At 53.8% G+C, this 8416-nt stretch overlaps 1 protein-coding gene and 1 long non-coding RNA gene across 2 annotated transcripts in view; one reads left to right on the top strand and one right to left on the bottom strand.

The window, feature by feature from the left end:
• The window catches only part of PLXNA1 (plexin A1), a 225109-nt gene that overhangs the window by 127313 nt on the left and 89380 nt on the right, over positions 1-8416 (bottom strand). The gene's annotated exons all lie outside the window — the stretch shown is intronic.
• Positions 4058-8416, top strand: part of LOC109311265 — a 5792-nt gene continuing 1433 nt past the window's right edge. Inside the window, exons 1-3 of the long non-coding RNA XR_002101457.1 lie at positions 4058-4140; positions 5357-5361; positions 7623-7631. This is a non-coding gene — a long non-coding RNA (uncharacterized LOC109311265). The remainder of the gene's footprint in view (positions 4141-5356; positions 5362-7622; positions 7632-8416) is intronic.

Consider the following 8416-nt stretch of genomic DNA (forward strand, 5'->3'; position numbering starts at 1 on the left):
TGAGCGCTAAACTGAGACAGCTGACGCCCAAGTGGAAAAGGCTAAATTGCCCTGGTCTAACTCCTGGTAATTGTGGGCACAAGGGCAGGTAGCACAATACAGCTTCAGCACAATAAAGACATGTGCAGGTAGGCGGTAACGGGGTGTTTGGGACCATCAGTGGGGTCCTGACAGGGAAAAGTTTGGGAGCTACTGCTTAACAGACAGGGAAAGATGGCTATGAACTGGGCCTGGAAACCTGGGGCACAAGGGTGCTCCACCACAGCCGCTGGCCCCTGGCTCTGAAGCTCACTCAGGCTCAGGCATGTGGCTCTAAGAAAAGGAAGGGCTATTTTGAACAGTGTCAGCACCCAAAAAGGGGTTGTTGACTGAAGTCAGGCCCAGTGAGGCCCACCATTCGGAATAAGCCTCTAATTTCCAACCCAACAAAGCCTTCCTGGTTTTGACTTTCCACAAAAAACATGCAAGGTTCTAAATTGGATCTGAACTGGCCGCGGCTGCTGCGGTTACTTAATGCACAAATGATGCATTAGGAGTTCTGCAAAATGCGACTGTGGCAATCCTGATCAAACTATGGACCATATAACACCACTCTGCCCTCCATACTAATTTGACAGTGACATTGCAGAGATACATTCCCTTTCCTCAAGAGCATTAGACTGGTTAACGACCCTTAAACTGGTCTTATAATTGTTGCTCCAAGTCAGTCATATTCAAGAAGACAGCCCAGTGGTGGGCAGAGCACACACAGCTCACCCCACTGGTGACCGCAATTACACAAGGGTGCCCCAAGCACCATGGGCTGCTCCAAGCAATGAGAGGAAGGCAGGCACTCTCAGCACAAGGAGTGCTGGATCCCAGCAGGACTCATGCCCCACTGGGAGAGCCAAGTGATCCTCTCCCTGTCCCCTCAAGCAGCACCCCAAAGCCCCTGCAGCAAGCACCCACCTTTCCCTCCTCTACTCCCCCAGGCCCTCCAGAGAGCAAGCCACCCTCTCCCCACCCCAGCATCCTGCTGAGTTCCCCTCCCACCCACCTCCCCGTACCCCCACAGACAGCTTTGCAGCTCGGTTTCCCTGCTGCAATAAATAGACTCCGGCATTTGCGTTCCCAATCAGGCGGAGGATACGGGGCTGGGAAGGCAGGATCCCGGTGTGCAGCTGATTAGCATGGAAATGTATGCGGCTCACAAACAAACCGGGGCCCGTTTAATTAGAGCGGCGCCTTTGATTCACTGCCAGCCTCCCGCGCGCACCAGCCCCGGATTATTTTTAGTCAGTTTTACAAAACAAATGTATTTAATTAAGAAAGAGACCCCTGAGCTACTAGAGAGCGTGGGGCCTCTGCCTCAGCAAGGAGACAGGCTGCAGGGGCCGGGGGGCACAGCTCTCAGAAGCCGAGAGCAGCGCTGACAACTGCCCATGCAGGACAGTTGATCTCCCCTGCAAGCACTGCCCTGCACTCCCCTCCCTGGTCCTATTGCTCCCTGCCTACACCTCTACATCTCCTGCAACTGCTAACAGGGGTCCCTCTCCCCTCCCCAAGAGAGGGGGCAGAAGACACCCCTCCTGATGTTACTACATGGCCTGATGCTGGAGTAGAACAACTTCGCCCCTTTCCAGGAGCCCCTCTGCTTGGATGCAGGACCTCACAGTCAATCCTCCCTCTGCAGCAAACCCTGAAGAAGAGCCCCAGCTTCTGCACTCGTGCACACCCTCACAGAGGATGTAGGGACTCCACACTGCTAAGTTCAGCTCCTACCGCCAGCACTGCCCTGCCACAGTCCTCTCCAACTTACACCCCAATCCTAGGGTCTACTGCAGGCCGTGTCCGCGAGCCCCCTGGGGTGGGGGGCTCTGATGAAGTGCTTTAAAGGGGCAAGGATGGTTTCCTCCCAACGCGGGGGGCTCTCCTACCCTGACCTGACAGGCACGTGACCCATGCTGCCCACGTCCATATGGTTCTGCACTTGTACAGCACCTGGCACTGAGGCTGGCGGCTCACTTGCAGGCCTCTTTGCTGCTGCTGCTGCAGTGATAAGGGACAGCGATAGCAACCAACGGGGGCTCATCCTCAGCAACTCCACCGTGCACATCCCGCTCGTTATCGTTACGCACGCGGCTCTCAGCAGTTTGGCAGCCCTGACGGGCAGGCTGGGGCGGACTCTGCAGCACGCACGCCCACATATAGAGCATCGCAGCCACGGGCACTCCACGGAGGAGTCTCTGCTCTCCCCTGCAGGGAGACCAGGGCTCCCGCCCGCACCATGGCAACGTGACAAACGCACCTCTCCAAGCCTTTTACGGGCCAGAGTTGCAGCACAGAAGAATCAATATAGTTTTACCCTGGTTTTAAAATAGATCTATGGGCTGATGTCGCTCTGGCAGTAATTTTTAACTAGTGGGGTAATTTCCCCATTACATTATTGCACTGCGCAGTGCTGGGAAATAGAAAGAGACATATTAAAAAAAATAACAGACGTTAAGCACTTCCAGTTAATTTGAGGCTCCAGGAAAAGCCTAAAAAATAATTGCTCAAGTCAACAAGGGATGGAGCTGAGCCCCTAACGACTCAGGGGACATGAGGAGGGAGCAGTGTGCAGAGGGACACGTGCATGCATACACACACGGCTCTGGGCATCAATTCTGCAGAGGAAGGAGCTGCCGCAGGGAGTGAACTGTCTGAGCCCAAAGCAGCTTTGGGTTTGGGGAAATGGGAAACACTAAACTGTTTCTGGAGTGGCCCAAATGCTAAAAGGTCGTGGGGCAGAGGGAGCGGAGGGCTTTTAAAGGCACAGAAGTTTCACTTAAAGTCCTCCATGGGTCACTTAAAGAAGCTTGGGAAAGGCACCAGTCCAGAAGCTGGGAGATATTTCCATGGTGCACTTGACCATCCCCATACTCAGGGGCAAAGCTTTTCCATGGTGCAACCTCATGCTTCCCAGGCCTTTACTGACGCTCCAGAGCTCCATGTCCACTTGGGTTTCATGTCCTTCCCAGGCCCTTCCCTTTCATTCTGAATTCAGAAAAGGGATGGGGAAGGAGGAACACAGGGTCTGAAGAAATCTCCTTGCAAGACGAAGTTGGAGGCTCAGACCTGGGGGGGGGGGGGCGGCGGCGTTGAACACTAGACTAGAGAACAGATCGGAGGAACCGCTCTGCCGTGGGTCATGCAGATGAAATGGGGCTTCCTGCACCGTGATGGGGTGGTCTCCTCCAGCCCCACTGCTTGTGTGGGAGCTCCGTGCACTGCTCTGATGTATGAAATGCAGAACATACACGGAAAGGTGCCAGCTCCATACACGGAGCTGTGTCACCAACAGCTCAGAGAACCTAATTCCATCCAGGTCCCTCCAGCTCCCCTCCCCAGCAATGGGGAATTTGAGGAAGGGGGAAGAGAGGATGCAGGTTAATCAGAACAACCCCCTTACAAAAGCGGTTTCTTCCTGCCCACCCCTCTCTCTTTCCACTCAGGGGAATAGACATTTACCAAAAAAAAATCTATTAACCTTTCTGCTCATCCTGATGCTGATAATTACCTAATACTAATAATTACTCACGCTAATTTCTCATTCAGAATTCCTGCCCTCATTCTGCCTGTCTCGTGCGAGTGAAGCTGAGCTAAGCCCGGAGCCGGGAGACACGGGGCTGCTTCAAGCATCAAAGGCAGGAGAGGCAAAGGGGAGGCCGGGAGGATACCTTTGGGGGGGAGGATGAGACTCCAGGCCTCTGAGGGGCTTGCCAAGTTTGGAGAAGCAGGCCCATACTCTCACCCCACCCAGCTTTAGAGAGTAATCCCAAGGGTGAAGGGAGCAGGGTCATCCAGAAAACCTCTTATTCACAGGCTGTTGCTTGTCTGGTGCTCCACCCAGAAGGCCAGTCATCTCATCAGGAACAATGCCATCGCAAACACAATCTTCGGAGACCCCCAACCAGACCTGAGCAGCTCACTGGAAAGGGGCAGAACCAGCACCCAGCACAAAGTCTGCAAGCAGTCAGGAGACTTGAGGAAAGCCAGGCTGATTTACCAGGCCAGGTGAAACTCTCTAAGCCAGTGATTCTCAACCAGGGTGCAGGGGTACCCTGGGGTGCTGCAAGATCTTTTGAAGGGTGCTGGGAAGTATGAGGAGATAAGGGAGGTGTCAGGAGATAAGCAGATCAACTAAGCTGATAAGTGCAGGCTCAGGCTTGTCCCTGCCTGGATGATCCTCCATCCCCACTCTGCATGGAAGGAAGCACTGTAATCCATATGCTCATGTTTGAAACGGGTGCCATTCTGTTCACAGAGGTTATGGAGGGGAGCCTCAAGTCCAGTGAGGGGCACCTCAGGTCCAAAAGGGTTGGGAACCAGTACTCTAAGCTATATACACAGGATTTAAGTGGTGCCTGAGTGAACTGACCAGTGTCCCCCACCTGACATCAGGGTGATCCCAAGGCTCGCCATGCTCCAGGTCCCCCAGCTCATGGGGTGCATGTCAGATGTACCATCCCTTAGATCTAAGCAGATCCCTCACCCTCCCCTTCCCTCTGCCAGCACAGCCCTGGAATATGCCCAGAGCTCTTCCTTTGCCTTTCCAGCTCCCTCCTCCCATGCAGCTGGACTCCCGGGCAAGTCAGGAGTGTCTGCAGTAAGGGGGCTGGTCCCCTGGCTCTACTCCAGCATCAGTGCACACACACCTTTAACATAACTGCTTCCTGCTGGGCACTGCAATATCTCAGAGGGATTAGACCATGCTTCCAGCTGCTACCACAGCTGCTGTGCTCCCGTCTCAAGAGGGCAGAGCCTCAATGAGTGAGACTTGCCACTACAAGTTACAAGGCGAGAGTTTTAAGGGATCAGCTTGAAAAACACCGAGATCTCTGAAATCTGTGTGCACAAGGATCTGCACAACTCACTGCCTGAGTAGGACCGATACGTGTGCGAGTACATCAGCAGTTTTTTCCTTTGCAGTTACAGGGACTGCACTTTTGCAGATGAAAGTTCGCAAGGCCCTACTCAGACACTGGAGCACCCAGGGAAACATGTGCTCAGAACAGTTGTTTCAAAGACTGCCCCGAGGTGAACCCTAGCTGTACAAGGAGCTCTGTGGAAAGAGCTGGGTCAGGTCTGCAATAGTGGGAGACATGGCTGTGGCAATGAAAGACCACGGGGTGCAAACTCAAGATGGGTGTGCTCTCTCTGCCCCCCACCCCGGGAAGTCCTGCTCCCTTAAGACATGTGCAAATGCACCAAACTGCCCCATCCCTCAACTCCAGGTCTGTCCTTCCTCCCCCATCTCTTGGGAGATGTGTCAGACAGATACAAACCCAACACAGGGATGGGCTAATACTTCTCAAAAGCAAAGGAGCAAGGAGAGGTGCAGTCTCTCAGGGAGTGTTAAATCAACTCCAGGTAACTCACTGCCAGCAAAGATCAGGGTCCAGTGCTGTGGCTGGAGATCTGGAAGAACTGTTATAACTTCTGAAGCAAGAGTTACTCAGAGGAGCCAGATCTCCTGTTCCTTGGTGTATGCCCAATGCTTAGAAAGGTGAGGCTCTCCTTCTCCTCAGCAGTCACACAGATGGCAACTGCAACTGCACTGGAGACTTCCTCCAGTCTCTCCACTGGCAACCACTGCTGGAGCTGGGATGCCAAACTAGACAGAGCAGTGAGGCAATACTCTGGCAGAAGGATGCAACTCAACCCACTGGACTTCAGACCCAGGCTCTAGCACTTGCTCCATTCCTTACTGGATCCGTGGCTGCAGGTCATTTTCCTGCTCCAGGCTATGGCATGGGACAGAACAGAGCACAGATGACAGCTGCCTTAGCCCCAATTTGGCAAGGGAAGAAAGTTCTCCAAACTGCATGGACACTAGCTCCAGGACCAGTAGGTGCTGGAGACAAGTCAATCCAAATCTGCTGGAAAGGCAGTGGAGTCCAACTTGCAGCCCACCTTGTAGCCTTGCTGCCTCGGCCTGAGGTTAAGACAGCTCCCAGCCCTTCTCACCTGCCCCACACAGTCCAACTGCAGCCTCGCCAGGAGTTTGCATCAGCTCCACTTGAAGGCGACATCCCTAATGATGGCTATGAATCAAGCAGTCGGTTTTATCATCATAATTGACTTGTCTGCAGCTGTTTGCAACATGTCCAATCCCAATAAAAGCATGAGTTATGGGGAAGGAAGGGCTGCCAGTGCCATCTCCAGGAAGGAGCTGTCACCCATCCAATCCCATGGGGACCCTGGCAGCAGAGAGAGGAATGGGATGGGACATTGAATCACCTTAGGGTGCAGATGGGCTGCGCTGTTATGTGATGACTTGAGCCAAGGGTGGGCTAAATACAGTCCATGGGCTGAATTCAGTCTGCCAAGGGATTTTATCCAGCCCACAGTGGGTCCCTCAGCTCTACCTGGCTGAGGTGCACGGGGCCAACCAGGGCAGAGCTGCGATCCATTTCTCACAGGTCCCTGCGATGGGCACTGGTTCCACAGGCAGGGGTGTGTGGGCAGCAGATCACAGCTGTGCCCCAGGCCCTGGCCCTGTGCTGTCACCACCCTGCGATCCTGGCCTCCCATCCCACTCCCAGATGCTGCTCCCCACCCACCTGCAACCCCATCCCATCTACCCAGTAAGCACACAGGCCATCAATCATGAATTGCACAAGCAGCTTTCAACAGCTCCCAAAGAGTCAGACCCCCACACAGCAGGGTCTAAAGTTTTTCAGTGAAACCCAGGAGAACACTGGCCATGATGCCAATCATCCCCACTTTTGTGGGTAACCCCCTTCATCCATGTGGGACCAATGTCAGCATTCTCACAATACTTCAGTTCACCCCAGAATGAGCCTGGGCCATGGCAGGATGACGTTGAGTTGCAACAGGATGACTATACCCATGACAGAAGCACTATGCATTTTGAGATCTACTCCTTAATGACATGACCACCTGTTTTTCTTATGAGACCCCCAACCTCATTCAGTGCCCAGGGCAGAGAAGGTTGCAGGAGAGAAGAGGAAGGTGCTGGGCTGGGCTCAGTTTCTAGCTCTGCTCCACAGATGTTTTGCAACGTTGGCCAAGGTTATCACAGTGCACATGCACAAGGGGCCGAGTTATGGTTATACAGGCAGCCTTACCACTGGTATTTCCTTCCTTTCTAGTGCTGGATTTCCATCCTTTGCTATTTTTTAACACAGGCTCTTTCTTTTCCTATTCCCTGCAGAGTTATGCACATTACTGGAGTCCCCAAAGGCATGAATTGGGGGTTATCGCTCACTACATCAGGCACTGTACGCAGACTCAGGTGAACAACCTCTGTCATGAGGAATTCCCACATAAATGAAGGCAAGCGGCAACAGGCAGATGCGTCAAACACTTGGAGGGCAGTGGGACAGAGCAGTAATGAGAATGTGCTGAGCATGCATTAGCAGAGGGCATGACTCAGAGGGTATAATGCTGTTAAAAGGTTCCTGCCTGGTGATATCTAAATGATATCTGCAGCTTCTGCTCCCCTTTCCCCTATCTAGCAGCCCCAAGCAACAGCCAGGCTGTAGAAGAAAGGCAATGGAGTGTGGGGCTGTGCAGGCTGGCATGGGGCAAGCCAGCTGGGTGGTAGGAAACATAGGGCTGCTTGAGGGGATAGACAGAGTGCAAATGTAATCCCACAGCCATGGGCACATTTCTCCTGCTGGGGGACAGCTCTGGAATTTGAAGCCCACCCCCCAATCTGCAAAGCAGGGAAAGCTCTCCACACTGGGCCTCAGGAATGGGGGGAGCTTCAGCCTCTGGTGCATGTGCTGAGACCTACCAAGTCATCACACTGGTGTCAGCAGCTCTCAGCCACTCCTGACCCTTGCCTCCAACTGTCCCAGAAGTGCCAGTATCCACCCATTACTACAGCTAGCCCAGCCAACTCCCTGCCCCCTCCAGCACCCCCAGTTTGGGCCAGGCTCTCCAGCTCTCTCCTGCCCTTCATTCTCTGGCTCCATCATGGCCCCTCATCTCTCCCCCATCCCTCTATCCCACCCCAGTCCCGTTCCCTGCCCCTCCCCACAGGCACAGCGCTCAGTGCTTTGTACTCTTATCTGTACACGGCTGTGATTAATTCTCAGTGGCTGGCAGCAGCTACAAGAGGGGGGCGCTTTTACCCGCTGCCATACTTCAAAGGCAGGGACTTATCAGCCTGAAACACACTTCGCAGCCTTTTCATGGGGACCCTTTCCAGTTCCACAGGGCTCACACAGCTGACAGGCAATGCAAAAGGCGGGCTTATTTATGGTGCCGTGTTTCAAGGCGCCCTCTCCTTCCTTCACCTAGTTTCCTCCTGCATTCAAACACATGCACATGCCAGAGCTCCAGGGTTAAGCTAGAGGAGAGCCTGAGTTACAGGGTCCCGTGCCACTCCTGAACCAACCCCATGCCACTCAGTGGCAGCTACAGA

Source organism: Crocodylus porosus, unplaced genomic scaffold (assembly GCF_001723895.1).
Source record: "Crocodylus porosus isolate Cpor-Errol unplaced genomic scaffold, CroPor_comp1, whole genome shotgun sequence".
In the NCBI taxonomy this organism is placed as follows: Eukaryota; Metazoa; Chordata; order Crocodylia; family Crocodylidae; genus Crocodylus; species Crocodylus porosus.